The 20,626-nt window shown below is 43.3% G+C and overlaps 1 protein-coding gene across 4 annotated transcripts in view; it reads left to right on the plus strand.

Annotated features, from left to right (window-relative positions):
- The window catches only part of CDYL2 (chromodomain Y like 2), a 270,014-nt gene that overhangs the window by 176,504 nt on the left and 72,884 nt on the right, over window positions 1-20,626 (plus strand). Inside the window, exon 1 of one of the 4 annotated variants that reach the window (XM_035716607.2) lies at window positions 8,677-8,815. The exons of the other annotated variants lie outside the window; for them this stretch is intronic. The gene's annotated coding sequence lies outside the window, so the exon portion shown is untranslated. Of the gene's footprint in view, window positions 1-8,676; window positions 8,816-20,626 lie in introns of those variants that run through there. 4 annotated transcript variants of the gene reach the window in all.

Here is a 20,626-nt window from a genome sequence, read left to right on the forward strand (position 1 = left end):
CTGAGTGTAATATTGTATTTATTCTACTTAGGGTTTGTTGAGCTTCTTGGGCTTGTTATTATTATTTCTCATCAAATTGGAGATGGATTCAGCCATTCTTTCTCTTAATACTTTCTCTTTTCCTTTCTCTTCTTTCCTTCTAGTATTTCTATTATGTATATATTGGCGTGCTTAATGGTGTTCCACATTTCTTTAAAGTTCAGTTCATTTTTCTCCATCTTTTTTCTTTCTGTTCTTCAGATTTAATAATATCTATTGATTTATCTTCAAGTTTGCTGATTCTTTCCTCTACTAACTCAAATCTGTTTATGAGCCTTGCTGATGATATATTCATTTTGGTTATTGTACTTTTCAACTCCAAGATTTTCGTTTGGTCCTCTCTTTAAAAGCATAATTTCTCTTTATTGATATTTTATATTTGGTGTGTCATAGTCATTATACTTTACTTTAATTCTTTAAACATTGTTTCCTTTAGTTCTTTGTATTTATAACAGCTGTTTTGAAGTCTTTATCTGGTATATCCAACATCTGGGTTCCCTCAAAGACAGTTTCTGTTGCCTGCGCCCCGCACCCTCCGTAAGCATCACACCTTCATGGGTTTTTTTTTTTTTTGCATATCTCATAAGTTTTAGTTGAAAACTGGGCATTTTAGGTAATATATTGAAACAAATCTAGATACTGATTCTCCTCTCCACTCCCTACCAGGGCTTGTTGTTTATGTTTGGTCATTGATTTATGTGTTTAATAGCTAGGCTGAACCAATGCTGTAAAGTCTATTTTCCCTGCATTGTGCAACTTCTGAGGTCTCTGCTCAACTTTTTACTCTTATTTTTTATATTTTAGCCTGAGGACACCTGGTTGGCTCAGTGGCTGAGCATCTACTTTCAGCTCAGGTCGTGATCCTGGGGTCCTGGGATCAAGTTGCACATTGCGCTCCCCGTAGGGAGCCTGCTTCTCCCTCTGTCTATGTCTCTACCTCTCTCATGAATAAATAAATAAAATCTTATATTTTAGCCTGGTTTCTTAAGGATTCCTCTTAGGTCAACATGAGATACTTACTGGCCAAAAGTGGTGCTTATCCCTTTCAGCCACTCTTTGTATGGATTTGTATGTCACTTAGAAACCACTTACACCATTTAGAGGATTTATAGTTTTTTCTCTATGCTGGGGACTGGTATTTGGGATGTTCCCTCTGTGGTCATTCCTGAAAGGGTGCAGCTTGGGCATATACACAGTCTTCCAGACCACCAGGGATGAATGTGGCTTCAAACCAAGCTTCCTGAGGATATTGTAGTTTATTGTTAAGTTAGTGTTTGATCAGAGGTTATACTTAAACTCCTTGAGTCACTAAGGCTTCTGCCCCTTGCTAATAGGTCAATGTGGGAGAATGCTTTCAAGTTTGCTCCACAACCAGCTCTGATTGCTTCTGAGTGGATATAGCCTAATACATGTGCCCAAGTTTCTGGAGTTGTAGTGATGAGTATAATCCCAGAAGGTCCCTTCTTGATTGTCCCTTTCTCTGTTTCACTCTCTTATACTTATGACTTCCTGCTATCTTGAGTGTTACTAGTTTCAGGGAACTACTGGTCATCTCTTAATTGCTTGTCATGAACATCTCTTTTGTTGTCAGTAATGATCTTAGGCATGATCTTCTCCATTCTGTGTTCAAAATAACGTCAGTTTCCCCGGGCCTGTCCTGTTGGCCTCTCTCCAGTTGGACAGAAACTCTGTACCGCTGCACCAAGGCTGAGGGTGGAGACAAAAAAATCACACCTTCTGGAATGACATTTAAGCTTTATGCATGGACACTGGAGAAAGGATGATAGCTCCCCTGGTCTTATTTGTCACAACTGAGGATATGGTATTGGTAGATTTGTGGATCACTATTAATTAAACTCTGCATTTCATTTGGACTTCATTGGATTTTCCTTAACAACAACAACAACTACTACTACTTCTACTACTTCTACTACTACTTCTTCTACTACTACTACTTCTACTACTTCTACCACTACTTCTTTCTTCTTTCTTCTTTCTTCTTCTTTCTTCTTCTTCTTCTTTTGGTTTCAAATCGAAGGATTTGAGAGCTGGTCAAGGAAACAGATATTACAGTGAGGTGTCAGTAGCATACATAGGCTTTATTTATTTGGGTGATGCTTTGACAGTTTTGTATGTGGAGGGGTGATTATTCAGCACAGGGAAGGCAGAGAATTCACAGGAGAGAAGGAGCAGGCAAGGGTGCCCTGTGTCACGGTGGTGTTGCTTCCAACCCAACAGAAAATCTCTGAGTTAGGGAGCTCCAAAGGGCAACAGGAGCCTGCAGTGTTTATAGTTACAATTTATCTTACCTATCACTAGCAAATTTTGGGCATAGTTTGTAGAATATGCAAAACAAGCAGGCTGTAAATGGCTAAAACCTGGTCATTTGGGCTATATTTAAAACAGTTCAGTGTGTAAAATTTTTAGTGTTGCCTGAGCAAGCTTCACAACCTGCTATGAAGAAGTAAACAACCTAGAGGTCAATCAACAGAGGCCATCTCTGGCTCATTTATAGAACGTAGGATCTCATCCAGGATAACACATTACATTTAGTTGTCATGTCTTCTTGGCCTCCTTTGATCTATAAGTTTCTCAGACTCTCCTCATTTCTGATGTCCTTGATATTTTTGGGGAATACCAGGCAGGTATTTTGCAGAATGTCCCTCAACTTGAGTTTGTCTGATGTTTTCCTCATGATGATAGTGTGTTATGAATTTTTATCAGGAAGACCCCAGAGGTAAAGTGCCCTTCTCATCACATCATATCAAGGGTGATCATGCTGTCAACATGACTCACCAGTATTAGTGTTGACCTTGATTACTTGGCTGAGATTGTGTCTGTCTGGTTTTTCTGCTGTGATGGTTCTCTTCTCATATGAAGATCAGCCCACACTCAAGGGTAGGGAACTAAGTACCCACTTCTTGAGGGGTGAATATCTACATAAAGTATTTGGAATTATTTTCTTATGGGAGATTTGTCTCTTCTCCCTGATTTATCTAATTAATTAATCACTAATTTATCTGACTAGACGTAATGGATATTTTATGATTTGGGTTATAAGCCACCACTACATTATTTGCTTTGTTTGCTCAAATTGTTCTAGTTTTGGCTACCACATGCTCTTTCAGGTTGGCTTCTATGTCTTTTTGATATGCCTTCATCTTGCCCCTTATTTGTGGCACTATAAAATGCTCCAGGTTCATTTTGTATAATCCCTGCCTCAACCCTAAAGTCAGCCGTTTCTCCAAGGAGTCCTTGTTCCTTTCATTAGAGAATATCAGAACCCAGATCCCGAACCCTAGGCACTATTAATCTGTTTTTTTTTTTCATTTTGCTTAAGCTAAACATAGTTTCACATTTTTTAGATGCCTGAGCTAGTCTTTTATTCAACAAATATGTATTGAGTGCCAAGCTCTATACTTGGAGTTGTGTTTTTAGTTATTTAAAACTTGCTCTAAATAGAATTTTACTTTTTTACCTAGAGTAATTAGAAATTCATTCATAATTCAATGTTATTTTAGTAACGGATTATAATTAAATTATAGACAAGATTGTACAATTATTGTTTGTTGTACTAAAATCAGTCTCTTTATTTTACAAACTCCTTCATTGCCATTTTTTAAAAAATTATTGAGAGCAAACATATGGATGAATATTGATTAGAGTCACTAAATGCTCATCAAATCATTTCTCAATGTTCACGTGGAAAATGTCAAGTATACACAAAAATAAAATATTATACTGAACTTCTAAGAATTTATTAGCCAGCCTATGCAATTTGAACTCATGGCCAATCTTAGTTCATCTGAACTTGACCTTTTTTTTTCTGGATTAGCGAATCATTTTCAAACTTGAAATAGATGTCACTGCTTTTTTTGTGTATGACTCAGACACATATAATGGAAGAAGCTTCAACATGGGCTAAGGAACATGTCACAGTTGGCCTTTTTAGGAGCCAATCAGTGACTAATTGTCATCCAAAAGACTGATGTCCCAGCACATTAGAAGCTTCTGGATGGAATGATATTAAGAATGTGTGGGGCGAGTGAGAACTTGAAAAAATGGGGTTTCACTTATCTGGACCAAGGAACTCTGATCCTTACTCCTCTCGGATAGCAGGGTATGTGCTTGTCACAAAAGCATCCCACTCACATGGGGCTGGCAAGCTTTAGAAGAATATGCCAAGTATTTTCCAATTCTGCCTAGGTTCAGGTTTCTCAGGTTGGTTAAACATACCCATTCCTAGAACTTCAAATGTAGTTTAGGGTACAGTGACTAAGTAGAGTTCCTAAACACAGAAATGAGAATTTGACATTTGTGTCATGCTAAGATTTGTAGAGAGCAGGATGAGACTTACTGACTTAGTCATTTGATGAGTGTTTCTTGGACATCAGTTGTGGGCTGGGGTTATGTTGGGGACACAGTGGTGAGTAGGACACACTTAGACCCTGTTACATGGGGCTTGCCATCCAGCACTGAGAGGGGACAGTTACCACAAATCATAGATCACCAGTAACAATTGTGCTGGGTGTTGTAAGGGATAGAAAAGAGTGCTAAAAATACAATGTCCCTGACATAAGGTGTCAGAGAAGATATTCTGAGGAAATGACATTAAAATAGGAACAAGAGGGTGAATAGGAGTTGGTGATGCTGTGTGTGTGTATAGGAATTGGGAATAGTCAAGCCCCCAATATCCCACCATATTAAGTTAATGTATTTACCTAACTCAATTAAGCCTGATTCAATCCTAGTATTGAAAGGGATAATACCCACCCACAGAGGCTCTACAGTGGCCAAGAGCTGAACATGTCCAAGGAACTGATAGAGGGCAGCACAGCTGGAGTGTGGTACCAAGGTGGGGCATGCAGGTGGGCTCCAGGCCATGACTAATGCTATGGGCTGTGATAAGAAACATGGGTTTAATTCCTAAGGCAGTGAGAGACCACCCAAAAGAGTTTTAGGACAGGGATTTTTAGAGTTGGCCATGGTGTGCCAAATGCATTAGTCAAGGCTGGAATGGAAGCAGGAAGACCACGTGGGGGATGCCTGGGTGGCTCAGGGCATGATCCTGGAGTCCTGGGATGAGTCCCACATCAGGCTCCCTGCATGGAGCCTGCTTCTCCCTCTGCCTATGTCTCTGCCTCTCTCTCTCTATCTCTCGTAAATAAATAAATAGAATCTTTTTTTTTTTTTTTTAAAAAAGGGAGGATACTCCCTAACATTAAAAAAAGGAAGACCATGTGGGAGGCTGCAGTAAAGATCAAGGTGAGAGGTTTTGTGACTTGGTGATGCAGAGAAGTGGGTCTATTTAAGATCTAATTCATAGAGGTTTTTGTTTTTGTTTTTGTTTTTTTTTTTTAGTGTAGTGGCTTTCACACTTTTTGACTATGACCTACCAAAAGAAATTTGCATCATGAGCTCAGTACAAAAGTGTGTATGTATGTCTATGTGTGTGAAACAAAAGCTTCATAAAACATCATCCTTTACTAGAGGCAAGGCACACATAACATTTCATGTCGTGTGTGTCATGTGTTTGAGGTGGACAGAAGGTCTTATGGGATCTTATGAGCCATATTAATGAATCAGGGTCTTCATCCTAAATAAAGGGGGATGTCTTCAGAGTTTGAAGGCAGGTATGCTCTTTGAGGGAAGGAACCCTAGTAGCATGGATAAAAGAGCCCTGTGACAGGAACACCAGACATAAGGAATTTCTCTTAGGTCCCCTCATCCTTTTCTTCTTTGTTTCTGACGAGGGTCTGCACACTTGTAACATAAAAGGCCAGAGAGTAAATATTTTTAACTTTACAGTCCATTCATTCTTTGTCTACTGCTTGGTTCTGCCCTTGTGATGGCAAAGTATTGGTATGACTGCATTATGAATAAAACTTTAATTACAAAAACAAGAAGTGGGTCAGATTTTCAGGCTGTAGTTTGCTGACCCCTGCCCTGAGGAACAGAGGGGAATAATAACATGTAGGTTCAACAAGAAAAGAAGAGGACGTGTGTAGATAAAATCAGGGTGCCCAGGAAAGAGAGCTGTTTGTCTCCCCTGGTCCTCCAAGGGGATCATAGCTTCTAGAATGTGGTGGTTCTTCCCAAGGGAGGTCCAGTGCAGCCAGGGGGCATTCTAGCTTTTGAGGTTAGCATTTGGTGAGTCTGGGGTTCAGGAGCAGTTATATTTAAGTCTTACTTAGAGACATCCCATCTCTCAGCCTCAGATTCAGCCACAGACGGGATACAAACTGTAAATTGAGTGTTTGGCTCAGTTCCTGAGGGCTCAGTTCCTGAGGACTGTGAGGCCAAAGCTGGGCTTGATACTGGGCCAAGGATTAATTAATACAACCTTTCTGGGCAAAACTCCCTACCATTGGGACCAGGCACAGGAATGTAGCCTTTGTGTCGGGAGGAGCAGCTCCTCAGAGGAGGTGGCTTGAGATGGCTCTTGGGACTGCTTCTCTCCTCTCCAGGAATTCCCAGACCTGCACTGTGCACCTAAATGTACCCAAATGGTAAGCCTGAGCAGGTGCCGGAAATGGGTACCATGACACAGGAGGCTGTAGAGGGTAGGTGTACAGTACTCCTACTGAACTTGACAGGTGAGACCTTTGCCCTGAAACAGGATGGGGTTATGGCACCTGGGCCCCTCCGTACCTTTGTCCTCTCCCTCTGCTGTGCCTGTAGAAACCCCCTTGACCTTCCAAGGGCCAAGTCCAGAGTGCTCTTCTCTGTGGAAACTGACTCTTCTGGCCAAGAATAAATTTTCCTCTGTGGACTTCCTCAGCTCTTAGTGTTCTGGAAAGCCCAGGGTGGCTGGGATGATGATGACTTGGATGCCAGGCTGCTTTCTGGAGTGGATTATAAACTCTTGGGGTTCATGTTCTGTGGCCTACCTATCCTTATATTCTGTCTCCTAGCCCTATGTGTAGAAGGAACACGATATATTAGCCAGTATATTGTTTTGAAAGGGCATAGGTTTTGGGAGTAGACCAGGGTCACTGATCAACCAGTAACTTCCTCTATAACCTTGAGTGAGTAGTTGGACTTCTTTGAAGTTCAGTTTCCTTATATGCAAAATGGGCCCAATAAAACCAGTATTAGGTATGTTCTGAGGATGACAGATAAAATATATATGAAGCCTGCCTACACTTTCTATTGTTGGCCTGATAGAGTTCTGCAGCAAAAGGAGCTGGAGTGTTTGGGGGATCAGACTGAGTTCCTCTGGTAAACTCCGAGCATCCAGCCCTGCTTTTACTTTCATTGACTCTGAGACACCATCGATTAGAAGATGCTCTGTTATTCCATGTACTTCTAAACATTAGAGTCACTTGGGGAGCTTTCACATCTCAAAGCCCAGACTATATCCCAAACCAGTTACATCAGTGATTTGGGGTTTGGGCATTGGTTTTCACTCATTCATCCATTTATTCATTCATGTCTTTCCTTATTTGTTTATATTTTATTGATAGTTTAAAAAACTCCCCAGGTGATGCCAGTGTGCAGCCAAGAACCTCTGCACTATAAAGAATGCTGCTGTCAATCATATGAGGACTCAGTGCTTTCTTATCACTAGGCACTTTTGTTTTAATTTGTTTATAGAGCTCTTTTAGAGGTTCCCTCAGCTCCTGAAGGGTTCCCTAACCACCTGAGCATCAAAGAAGGTCTCTGTAGGGACATTGGCACAGCTGGCAGATAGCAGAACTGAGCAGTAGCCAGGATCTCTCCCTTGCCTTTCCTGGTGCCTGGACCCCAAGTGTGCAGTGAGCAGGGGGGAGGGGAAGGCTCCTGGACTCAGGTTCTATAGGTGGTGGGAGGGCAGACAGGCCACTTCCCCCAGTAGTCCCAATGGAAGGATTTCCCTGTGGGGCAGCATTTCTCTGCTCAGGCTCACTCGTGCCTTGGGAAAGAGCTCAGCCTTCAAAGTCAGTTATGGGTTTGAATCTAGACTCCAGGGCATGACTTTAGGCAGACCTCTTAATTTTTCTGAGCCTGTTTGCTCATTAGTCATGTGGGAGCAAGAGCAGCGGTTAACCCAGACGATTGCTTTGAGGAGTCTGAGTTCCTACATATGAGGATGGCCAGCGAACAGCAGTGATTGCTTTCTTAAGGGCTCTTGGCCTTGTGGGCATGTTCTCATCGTGATTTATTGTACTCCTAACTTTGGCTGGGCACTGGGGACACTGAGGAGGATGCCTCTGAGTGCCTGGGAGCAGGTGACATTTTTCTGGGGTCTCAGCGGAAACATGTTTACTGTGTTTAGAGTGTCTTCAGTATGAGCACATCATCTTCTCTCTGTAGCCACTTCCTTATGATGATATGATGTGGGTTCTCTCTGGTTATTTTAGTCTATTCTTTTATTTAAGATAAGTTACCCCAGTGGTGACTATAAAGAAAGCCTTTAAGCAACCACACATGCTCAATTTCTGAAGTGGTTGGGTTCTCAGGGTTTAATTTTAAACCAGAAACAGTATTGCAAGTATTTTAAGCCCACCGATATGGTCACTCACTGATGTGTGTGTAGCTGCAGCCGACCCTCATTTGTATTTTGGTCCAGGAGGAAAATGCATCCTGGGTCCCTGGTTGAAATGCTAGAGACATGCGTTCTGGGCCGCAGCAGCTCTTTCAGAAGCCACGCTGAGGGCACGAGTAGATAGTTCCTGGCAAAGTGCCCTCGACATTGAAAGACTGTCAGCAGAGCACCGTGTTCCTTGCTCTTTAGAAGAGTGCACACTCATCGCTGGAGTATTTCCTGTTGGGATCAAATGAAAATGACAACAAGGTTTGTTGGAGGCATTTTTGTGTGTGGGTTGTTTTTGCACTGCCTGGTCATTGGGCACTGAGTGATGACTTTTCATCAACATGGCAGGAATTAGCATCAAATCTGCATAGGCAAACCTAGTTCCTGTTTTTTTGTTTTTTGTTTTTTATTTTGTCTCCTTATATCATTGGTTTCCTGGCACTTAGGGTTCTGGTGACTGTCAGTGGTTTCAGGGATCCAGCGTGGATCAGGTGTCCACAGGGAGGGAAGTGGTAAGGGGAAGTGGAGGTGTGCATCCCAAACCATACTATACACATGGTATAGTCCCAGGGCCCTGCGAGGCCTGAATTGCCTCTTCCTGCTCTCCTTCCTGACCCATGTGTTTCTGCCGAAATGTTGTTTTGGGCTGGGAGGAGGGACACTGTGGGGAAATGATCCAGCACAGGGAATACTGATGATGCTTTTGAAGCTCTTCTGAATGAATGGGACTTTAGATGCTGAAATGCCAGAGGAGGCCTGGGGTAGGAAAGACGGCAAGCAAGGTAGACCTCGGTTTCCCCTTGGTCTGATTCTGTTGTCATAATCTCTGCACAGACAGACACAAGCTGTGGGCAAGGTGCTTCCTGTCCTCCATGACTGCACAGTGTGAAGTTCGTTGGGGACGTCCTCCTTGTTTCCTGTCACTCTGTCTAGCCTCCTAGGAGAGACAGCTGCTTGTAGAGGTTCAGAATTTGGATCCAAGGTGACTTCATTTTCCTCCAGGCAGCTTGGGGTACAGATACTTGTTTGGCTCAGTGTTGGGCTGCTGGCTGATCCCCGTTTTGGAAAAGCAGGAACTGCCCACAGAGTGAAAAACAATGCAGTGATTCTCGAAATTTACTGCATGGCAGTGACTAGTGAGTGGTCTTATTAGAATGAAGACTCATAGACCCTATTCTTAGATGATGATGCATAAAATTAAAATGATGATCCTGATGATCTCGGCTTGTGTCGAATACCTGTCATGTGCTGAGTATAATAATTTCATACAGCAACCCATGAGCCAGTCCTATTCCTGGTCCCGTTTACAGATGGAGGAACTGAGGCGCTAAGAAGTTAGATGACTTGTTCAAGGCCACACAGGCTCCCACTCCTAACCTCCTTCAGCAGGTCTGGGACAGGGCCTGGGAATCTGCATTTTTACAGTCACCCTCCCCCACCAGTGGATCCCCAGACTCTGGCTGGGGAGATATTGCCCTGAACTTGAAGCTCACAGCATTGCAAGGACTGTGCCTGTCTTATTTAAGGCTCTATCTCCAGGGCCGAGCCTGGGCTGAGTATGCAACAGGTGCTCAGTCACTACTTGCCAAAGAATTTAGAGTGTTCTTCTCTTCCAAGGAGTTCCTTGGGAATCTCAGGAGCTCTTGCCCAGTTCTCTAGGAACATTTAAGTTGTCAAGCTCAGAACTTTGGTTTTGCTGCCGAGAACAATTCCACCTGGCTCCCTCATTCTGCTCCTGGATCCCTTCCATGTCTTGCCTCCTTTGGACCCTCCCCATGTCTCCAGATCCCAGGCCCTGCCTTGCTCAGGTCAGTATCTTTCTTCGGGACTAGTATTCTGTCTCCACAAAGGCCTGGCTGCTGGGACCCTCTGACCTTGCCAGGTTTCCCCATGCCACCTGCTGGCTTACTGTTCTGGGTTCTCTATCCCACAACCCACCATCTACCATCTGCTGCTAAAACCTTGGGCGTCAGGTTACACTGACCAGACTAGACTTCCAGATCTCTCAGCTGCATCTTTTCCTCTTAGTGGCCAGTTCTGCTCCTGAGCCTGGCCAATTCTACTGCAATCTGCCTTGCCTCAGAGTATAAGTCAGCTCTGTTCACGATGGTCAGGTGATACATGTCTTAGGCACTGGGGTGGGTAAGCATGGATTCAACTTCTGGTCCATAAGCAAGGACTTTAACTCTCAAAGCCTCCATTTCTGTATCTGTAACTCAGGTATGATGATCGTCAGCTCTTCATCAGTGAAATGATATGAGGAGTAAATGGAATTGTGCATGTCAGGTGCTTAGTGTCATGGCAGCCATGAAATTACCACTGTTTTATCTATTATGTGACAGTTTCCCATCCATCTTTAAACAAGTTGTGAATTTTATTTGCAGATTATTTTGACAATTATTGTACATTAATGTTTTATCTTGAATTAGGTCCCTCAATTTTGCAGAGACAGAAGAAAACACTCATGTGTCTGTCACTCCCTTTGCATTGGTATAGTAGTAAGAGCTTGGGCTTGGGGGGACAGTCTTGGGTTTCATTATTGTCTCAGCCTTGTGACCAATTCACTTAATCCCATCTGAGCCTCAGGTCCTACATATGTAAAGAGCGGATAACACTTTTTCTGGATTTGTCAGGGTGATTTGGTGACAGTGCTTGGGAAAGCACCTAACCTGCACAGCAGAGGCACATTACATGTGTAGGGAGGGCTGGGCACCTTTTGCACCTCTCTAGAGTACCTCATAGCATTGCTTAGCCTTTCCAGTGAGAAACTTAATAGAAAAAGACCTCCTCAGTGCTTCCCTCTTTTGCCTCCACAAACCACATGGGAGAACTAGTCTAAGATCCATGTCATGTTTTGCATGCCAGGGAATTCCTGGTATATGATTCAAATCCCCCTCCCCTGACCCACCCCACATTCACTTGCATGCCATGTTCTTTGCACTTTTGCAATTAATTAACAATTTATCTTAATTATCAATTTCCCATCTGTCTTCTACTTATCCTTGCTAACCTCCAGGTACAGGGGTCTCATCTGTCCACTTACCGGCTCCATGTCCCCAACAGGTCTCATGAATACTTATTGCCTCCTGATAGTGGAGGAGACCTGAGAAGGGATCTGGGTCAATCTCTGATTTGCCATGGGGTTTTTCTCTTCATGTCCAAAGGGGACAAACATCCTCTTTAGATGCCATCCTTGTAGAATCTTGCAGAGAGGGCTGGGGGCTCTCGACCCCAGCCTCAACTTAGGCTACCACTGTCTTCATTGACCTTCTTTTGAAGCAGTGGCTGTGTTCAGTGTTTTGTCATTAGGGTATCTTAGTATAATGCCACCAGGAAATCCAGTCCCCCCTGGATTGTAAGATGGAGTCCACCAAAAGTAGTGAGGTGGGAAAGAGAACTGATCATGTTCAGGATCATCACAGAAGATGCACAAAGTAGTCCAGGACTCTGGGTAACTCATGAAGGTGAAGCTGTTGGGTGTAAGGTTGGGTAGTAAGAATGGCTAGCCTCCATACTCTGTGTTATGTGGACCATCACCATCCATCCCATCCATCCAATCATCCTTCTATCCATCCAGTTACCCATCCGTCTGTCTTTCTTCTACCTATCCATCTTCTCATCTGTGCATCCATCTATTTGTCCATCCACCTATCTGATCATCCATTCATTTACTCTTCTATCTCTGTCCGTCCATCCATCCATCCATCTGTCCATCTTTCATAGGATTTTGAGTATCTACTGTATATCAGGAGCCATGCTAAGTACTGGCCTATTAGATGAGCAAAAACATACAGATTCCCCACTGTTGTGATCAGTGGGTGGGACATACCATAATCAGTCCCAGTAAAGGATGCATAATTATGAAGCAGTAAGTGCTTGAACAAAGAACGTTTAGGAAGGAATCTTAAGGAGGCTTCTCTCCTTGGAAGGGATATTTGAGCTAAGAATAAGGAGCTAATAGTTATTGAGGGCTTTTTATGTCCTAGGTCCAGAGGCAATTGTTTTTACCTAATTTACATATGTTAACTCTTTTATCCTCATAATGACCATGTGAGGTAGCAATGATGATCCCCTGGAGCAACTGAGTCACAGAGATATTTATGCCCCCAGGGATAATTATAACTTGTAGTTACAAGTCAGTGGCTGGACTGGACTTTGAACTTGGGATATCTAACTGAGAATCCACTTCTCTTTGGATCTAAGGAGTGGGTAGGAGTTAATTAGGGAAAGAGGTATAAGAGATAAAAGCACTCTCCAGGGCATCAGGACCAGGCCCTGGGGGGGCGGGGGCAGGGATTGGGAGGGGCGTAGATGATCCTGGAAAGTAGCTGGAGAGTAGGGAGTGAGGAGGAGGTGAGAGGGTGAAGGAGAGGAGGTGTAGGTAGATGTAGATCCCAAACTGTGCAGTGACTTGTAGAACATATGAAGGATTTTGTACTTTTTCCTTTGATCACTGGGAAGCCACTGGAGTTTTCAGAATGGGGGGTGAGTGACATGATTAGATTTTTATTATGAAAAGTAATCTCTCTGGAGGCAGTGTGGAGAATGTGGGGAAGGCGGCTGAGTTGGAATAGGGATTTCTGTTTGGAGGCTGCTCTGAGAAGCTGTGGCCTGCCCTTGCATGATGCCAGTGGAGAACCAAAAATGTCTTGGAAGGAAATTTAGGAGATAAACTAGCAGGTCTTCGACATGACAGGTAAGGATAAAAACCCCCTGGTTGTCAAGATAATTAGTTTCCTTGGATGGCTGACTTAGTTGCTGTGTTGGTGGTGCTTATGGTCTTCCAAAGCCATAGGTCACTGTTGGGATGTGAGGGGGTTATGACTTGGGACCCACAAGGATTCCTGAATCATCCACCAATGCCGAGATATAAAAATGTGGTGGGTGCTTTCAAGTCACTTCTCTTTCGGGACCTGAGCCAGACACAGCATTTCTTCCTCTCTTGGCTACTCTGGACCTTGCAGCCATAGTTAGCTTCATGGCTTGGACCAGGGGCCCCATTATGTCTGTGTATTAAGTTTCCATTATGTTTTCTTGGGTTTCTGGGTTGCTCCTTTGGGTGAGTAAGATGTGTCCACTCATATGCAGGAGCTTGACCACCCCCTCAAGGGCCTATGGATGTTTCTAATTGGGAATTATGTCCGCTCCTGCCTGCCTTTCCTCACGCAGGAGTGTGCTGCGAGGCTCTGACTACCTCCCACATGGCGGGATGGATTGGAACACCATGTTGTTGCTGCTCCTTGGAATCTGCCTGTCCACTGAAGGAGCTTTATAAATGCTCCTCTTTCATTTGATTTCTAAAAGTGGAGCTTTTGATCAAATGTGACAGTAGCCTATTTTTGGACTAGCTTACCATTCACTGAGCAGCCTCAAGTGTGTCTTAAGAGTAAGTTGGATTGAGTATGAAGAACATAGAGGGTATTTTTTTGTCAGGATCCCCAGGTTAGCATCTGTCGAGGTTTATTGGGATTTTAGGGACCAGAACTTCTGGGAAGCAGAGAGCTGGTGGCGAGGATAGGGTAAATGATTTTATTGAAGTGACCAAAACTTGTGGCCAAGTCTAAGCTAGTGCACAAAACATAAAACAGATGTATAAATGGTGGCCGATGGACCAGGTGGGCAGCAGCCTCTTGATCTATCAATTTTATTGGTGTTAGGTAGTTAGACCCTAACAAATATCTAAGGCTATAGGAGGAGAGGGCAACTCCTACGCTTTAGGAGTTACCAGGATAGAGGCTCAATATCAAGGCTCAAGCTAAGTGGTCTGGGTTTGGGCAGGTCCAGTGTTGCAGTTAACACTGCTGTGAAACAAACCATCCCATCAATTAATTGTAAACCATTTTTATTTTAATGCTCCTGGATTCTGTTAGCTGGAGTACCTACATGTGGTCTCTCCATGTGGACTTGCTTGGGCTTCCTCACGTCATGGCTGCTTAAGAATGAGTGTCCCAAGACAGCATGGTGGAAAGGGATGGCACTTTATGATCTAGCCACAGAAGTCCCACAGGGTCACTTGCACAGAGTCTTTTGATAGAGGCAGGGTAGTGGAGCCCATGTCAAGGTCTTGGTCATCTCTAGATGACTCTTGACTGAAGCTAATCAAAGGTTGAGAGGGATATTTTGAGCTCTGGGCTAAGCCTCAATATCCAAATGGAATATCTTGAACAATAACCCATGACTGCTGTTCTTGGGCATCTAGGTGGCCATTTGATTTAATTTTTAAAATGATTTTAAATGATTATTATTTAAAATAATTTTAAAATGAATGGTTGTCTACAAATGGAAGATGAAAATCTGATTGAGTCACCTGAATTATTTCAGACTTTCTTCCACAGTACACTGTATGCACAGCCCTTCTCAGCTTGTCTCAAAACTTTGTCCAGCTATTTATCCATCCATGTGTTCATCCATATGTCCACCCTACCTTGCACACATCCACCTAGCACTTAGTATGTGCTTACTTGTACCAGACATCCCATGGGACATTATGCACAGGAGGAGGAAGAAGAGAAGACGTAGCTCAGTAGATCATAGGCCATGTCCTTCAGACCATACCCACACTGCCTTAGAGATTCTTGTTCAAGTAGGTAAGGCTGCTGGGGGCCATGGAGAGGCTCTTGTGTGCAGCTAAATGCTTTATTATTAATGAAGCCACATCTGAACTTGGGTGTCATTGTCTTCCAATATCTGGGTGGCCTCCTCCTCTTGTCCCTCTGTTAGGTAATAGCAGAAAGTCTACCTTTGCTACCAAGGAGGTCAGGGCCCTTTTGTGCAGGACACTATTGAGCTGGCAACACCCAGTGACTATTAAGTTGATGAGCCAGCTGTGCATCCTTCTTAAAATCAGGTGAAGGGGAATGGATGCGTCTGGTGACAATTGCATTATTTTTTAGTCACTGTCTTTTCATTGGAGCTGTAAACTGTAGCTCAGGGCTGCTCTACCATGTGCATTAAGATTTTCCTTCCCAAGCACCCTACTCAGACCTATTGAGTCCTCTTTTCTGCCTCCTTCTGGCCACTTACTTTCTCCCACATGGAGGGAGGTGCCACTGCCCCTGTGCTGCTGCCCAGGGTGGGATCCTGTCTGCAAGTATTCAGTTTCTTGCTGCTGTGGTGAGGCAGCAGGGGAGGCATGAGGGACTAGCTGATGTATAGAGGAGCCAGCAACCAACATCTTTGAGATGCTGACGAATGAATCAGAGAGAAGTCCAAGGGCAAATGAAGGACACCAGGCAGCAGTAATTTGCACCAGCAATTTCATGCACAGACTCCAGGTGACCAAGTGGTTATTTTTGAGAGACTTTTTAGACATGACTTTAAAACAGACACAAACTTAATTGCATTCAGTTGAATCACAATGAGCAGCGGTTAGATTTTTCTCTTTTCTTTTCAAGTGAGAAGAACATTTTTTAACACTCTCCCTTTTGCCTCTCAGTCTCACCATCTCCCACACATATGGGTGAAGCTGGTTGGCCTAATCCAGTGTTGGTTAGATAATGGATAATTCAGGATCCTTCTGGAGTCTCTGTCCCTCAGTGTCATATCAAGTGTGATCTCCCAGGGCATTGTGTTCCTTCCGGGGACATCAGGCATGGGGTAAAGTTTGGGAATAGAGACAGTAGGAGTGTCTCTTAAAAAATTAAGTTTCAGATTGAATGAGTATTTATTAAGCCCCTCTTAGGGCCAGGTGTGTTGCTTCTAAAAATATCTGTTCCACTGAACAACCATGTGAGTGATACTGTTACACCTGCATTTCTGAGGAGGAAAGGGAAGTTAAGAGAGGTAAAGTAATTAGCCTAGGGCACACAGCATGTTTCTTACATTAAATCCTGTACTGTTAGGATCCAAAGCTGGAGGGCTCTGTTCTACAATGCATCCCAGGTGTTCAGAGGAAGGAAAGCTTTTTGGTATGGGAAGGCTGACTCATGAAATATTAATAAAAACAGGACTTTCTGTTAAATATTCAAAGTAATTCCATCTTTGCCCCCTCCTGGGTGTGCATGGAGGCCTGGCTGCCCACACCCAGCCCCCACACGCACTGCCAATGTCAGGTTCCCTGGATGAAACATTGGGCTAATTAAGAGAGATTTGACCCCAATGGTTCTAGATACGAACTTCATATTTTTCTATTGGGTGATTCCTCCTTTGCCAAACATGAAAATGCCCCACTTCCTGTTGGCTGTTTTGTCCAGAAAGTTGTCTTCCTAGTAATAGCCCTGCTTGCATTAAACCCTCCCACCATTTTCCTCCCATTAACACAGTCAACATGCATGCATTGTGCAATCTAACCAGGCGTTCAACAAAACCTTTACTTTCTGTTGGTATGTTTTGCCTTGTGTGTTTGCATGTTGCAAAGGGACTATTGTTTCCATATTTACAGCAAGCAGCAGGCCTGCAAATTAGTGACATACTGAAGATAACCAGCTGTAGTTCAGGATTCAGATTTGTACTGTTATAAAAATATGTATTCACGAAACTAAAATTTCAAATCACTTCCTTCACATCTTGAAATAAATAGTGCGTTGGGTATGTGATATGTGGTGAAGAACTATTTCTGATTTTTAGCAAAACTGAAAATTAGCATATTCAAAACCCTTCTTGGTGACTTAGCTTTCTAAAAATTTAAAACACAACTCTGTGTGCGTGTGTGTATGTGCGTATGTGAGCAAAATCATCGTCTTCCCAGTCTTTGTTTTCATACTGTTAATCAGTTTACATGCTTCCCCCTTCCTTCGCTTAACAAACAATATATTATCATCATTTACTATTTGGTTACATTGCCTTTGTAATAAGAGTGTTTGGTGGCTTTATGTGCGCATGCACACACACACACCAGTGTCACAATGAACATCTTAATGCACACACCTCATTTCCTTTTTCCTGTTAAATTACTGAATTGTGTCTGTAATCTTCCTGAATTATATTTTACATGGTCAAAAGATATGGGATTCCTTGGTCAAAAGACATGGACGTAACTTGGTAAATATTGCCAGATGACTGCTGGAAGAGTTCTACCAATTTATAATGCTGTGTATTTCCTTTAAAAATTAAATCAAGCGTGGAAGCACACTCTCCCATGTACAGTAAATTGTGCTGTCATGTGATTTAGGTGTTCCTAAAAATCACTGTGCTCTCCAGAACCATGCGGTTGAAAAGCCCACTGGGCTTATGGGGAAAGTGGGGGTTAGGACACATAACTCAAATCCTGTATCGGTGACACAGTAAAAAAAATAGAAGGGGGCATAGTTTTGCACATGTTGACTGTGGCAGTGGGTGTGAGAAGGCCAGAAGCTCATGAGCAACCACGCGGAGGGGTGAGGAGGGTTGTCCGACCTGTGGACACAAGGAGAACTGGGTGTGTGTATGTGTGTTTGGAGTCTCCTTGGGGGCTCTACTCAGCTGGCTGTGGGTTTCCAGCATCGCTCCACTGTTTCTTGGGGATGAAAATCTGTACAAGCAAATGCAGAATTCACATCATGCTCAAATTGTCCCCTCATATGAATTGCGTTGGAGCAAATTTGTGTTTTCAAAACAAGTTATAGCAGAACTCACTGTACCTTTTCTATTTGTTTTCCTCTTATTGGCGACTTATACTTCTATTCAATTTGCAAACAGGAGCTGTGTTGCTAGAAGAGCATCTGTATCTTTGTATTTAAAACTAAGAATGTAGGTAGGTAATTGCCTCATTTTGCTTTATAATAAATAAAGATTGCATCATTTTACTTTATAAATAAAGATTCCATCATTACCCGATGCCTGCCTGCTCTGTCTTCATACTTTGGAACTGAGAACAATTTGGACTACAAAATGAGCTTCTAGTACTTTCCATTTATAAGTTTTTTTAAAAAAACATTCCTTTTATTTTTTTAATTCATATTTATTAATTTAAGACTTTATTTATTTATTTGATAGACTAAGAGAGCATAAGCAGGGAGAGTGGCAGAGGGAGAGGAAGAAGCAGGCTTCCCACTGAGCAAGGAGCCCAATGTGGGGCTGGATCCCAGGATTCCGACATCATGACCTGGGTGAAAGGCAAGCGCCCAACCGACTAAGCCACCTAGGCACCCCTATTTATTCATTTGTAAAAGGTAGTCTGATTATCAGCTAATATTTATTGATTGCCTCTTGGGTACAGTGATGCCCTTTATAGTCAAGGGACAGGTTGAGTTTTCTCCTGGATGGAAATCCTTTCTGAGCCTCATCCTCGAAATGAGATGTCGTTGTTACCCTCAGAGGAGTGGTGAGACTGTCCCCTGATAAGGATGTGACTTCCTCAGTTCTTCTCAGGTGAATGAGAGTTTCCTTTTACTTCTCCATCCCATTCTGGTTTTTTTCATTGACCTAACAGCCTCGTCAACCATCCCAGTGGACACAGAGGAGGGAAGGGCACTCACTGTCTTTGCCCCAGCATTGAGGAACTTGGTTCTCTGAGCCCTTCTGCCGGAAGAGGCACCACTATCTTGCTTTCTGGGTAACTGTTAGGTGATGTAGTCTCCCTCAGTATACTGACACCTAACTGTAGAGAAAACCCTTATGGTCCAAGGGACATAAACAATTTCTAATTGAAAGGCAAGGAAACAATATACCTTATTTAATAACCCCCTTCAAGTACCAATAAGTTAACCCATACCAGGGTTCACATAAACTGCATTCCCCCAACTTTATGGGGCTGCTTCTGTGGAGTGCTGGACTTGGTCCTACTGTTATAGATCAGGATTTTTTTTTTTTGTACAAACATGGATTCTTTTAAAAATTAGGAAAGAATTATGACTTCATTGTTGGGACTGGGTGTCAGAATGATGCCACTGCAATGTTGGGAGTTCAGGTAAGCCAACCTGAGGAGACTTTGGGTTCTGAGCTATTTGAGGCTGACTCCCTACTCAGGACTTTTAAAATCACAGAACTAGAGAGAGTAGCCACGCTGTCTAGATTTTGTACTGAAAAAATAATTTACCAAGTGCTTTTGTATACTATGTTCTGTATGAACGTCTTGGGTCGGCGTGGGTGATTGGTGGGGACTGTGATTGATTAGCAATGTCTGGTGTGGGTGAAGGGAAGGTAAGAAAGGAAAGGAGAGATTTAGTTGGTATCCAGAGAACCCTGCCTGATGTATCTGACTGATTGGTAGGATAAACATTTTGCTCACCTCGAGTATTTGAGTTTTTAGCAGTCACCTTCACTGTCTGTTCCCCCCTGACCACATGCACACATCTGCTGCTTTGTGCAGCTCAAAGGGTCGCCCATGTGAGCTTTGAGGTTGAGTACAAAGTGCTGTGCAGCTAGGAAAGGGGCATTGGAGCCCTTACACTTACCTGGATGCAAAGTTTGATTCCATCACGTTGGTTCCACAGGGTGAGGCTGTTATCCAAGAGTGGAAAAGGCTAGGTGTGGTTTTGGAAACAGAGGTCTTAGAGGGAATAGGGAAATCCCCATCAGGGAGGTGTAGGACTCAGGGGAGCCTGTACCCAGGAGCCAGGCATGGAGCAGACTCTGGCTCCTGGGTTCCAGTTCTGGAAGAAGGGCTGGTCACTTGTCTCTCTCCTTGAGCCAGAGGATGATACAGGGTAATCAGAATGGGCCATAGAGGACCCAACAGGAAACTCTGTGGCCTGAGCCAGCACAGCCTGAGCAGATGGCCTGCTGTAGGGCAGCTTGGATGGATGCCATTGACCTGATGGTGCTGGTGTGCACCAGTGAATGTTAAGGGTAATCCAGGGAATGGTGAGGCCTCCAGCAACTGCAGCCCAGTCCTGAATCTGGGAAGGTAACAAGCCTAAGGCTGCCCACGTTCTTTCATTTATCAAACATATATTGGCTACCGACAGTGTGACGAGCCTTAGGGTTGAAAGACAGCCTTTAACCAATAAGGAATTCACAATGTAGTTGGGGAGATAAGTTAATTTTTATAGCATAATGCTACATACATACATTTTTCTATGAATAACAGGACCCTTGGTAAATGTAAAAGAAAAGAGTATAAAGGAGGTAATTAACTTCCTCCCTTTTGCCCAGGTATGTGTGTATATGTGTATTCTCTGTGTTGGAGATAATTCTATAAATAAGATTTTATAT

This window comes from Canis lupus, chromosome 5 (genome assembly GCF_003254725.2).
Source record: "Canis lupus dingo isolate Sandy chromosome 5, ASM325472v2, whole genome shotgun sequence".
Taxonomy (NCBI): Eukaryota; Metazoa; Chordata; class Mammalia; order Carnivora; family Canidae; genus Canis; species Canis lupus.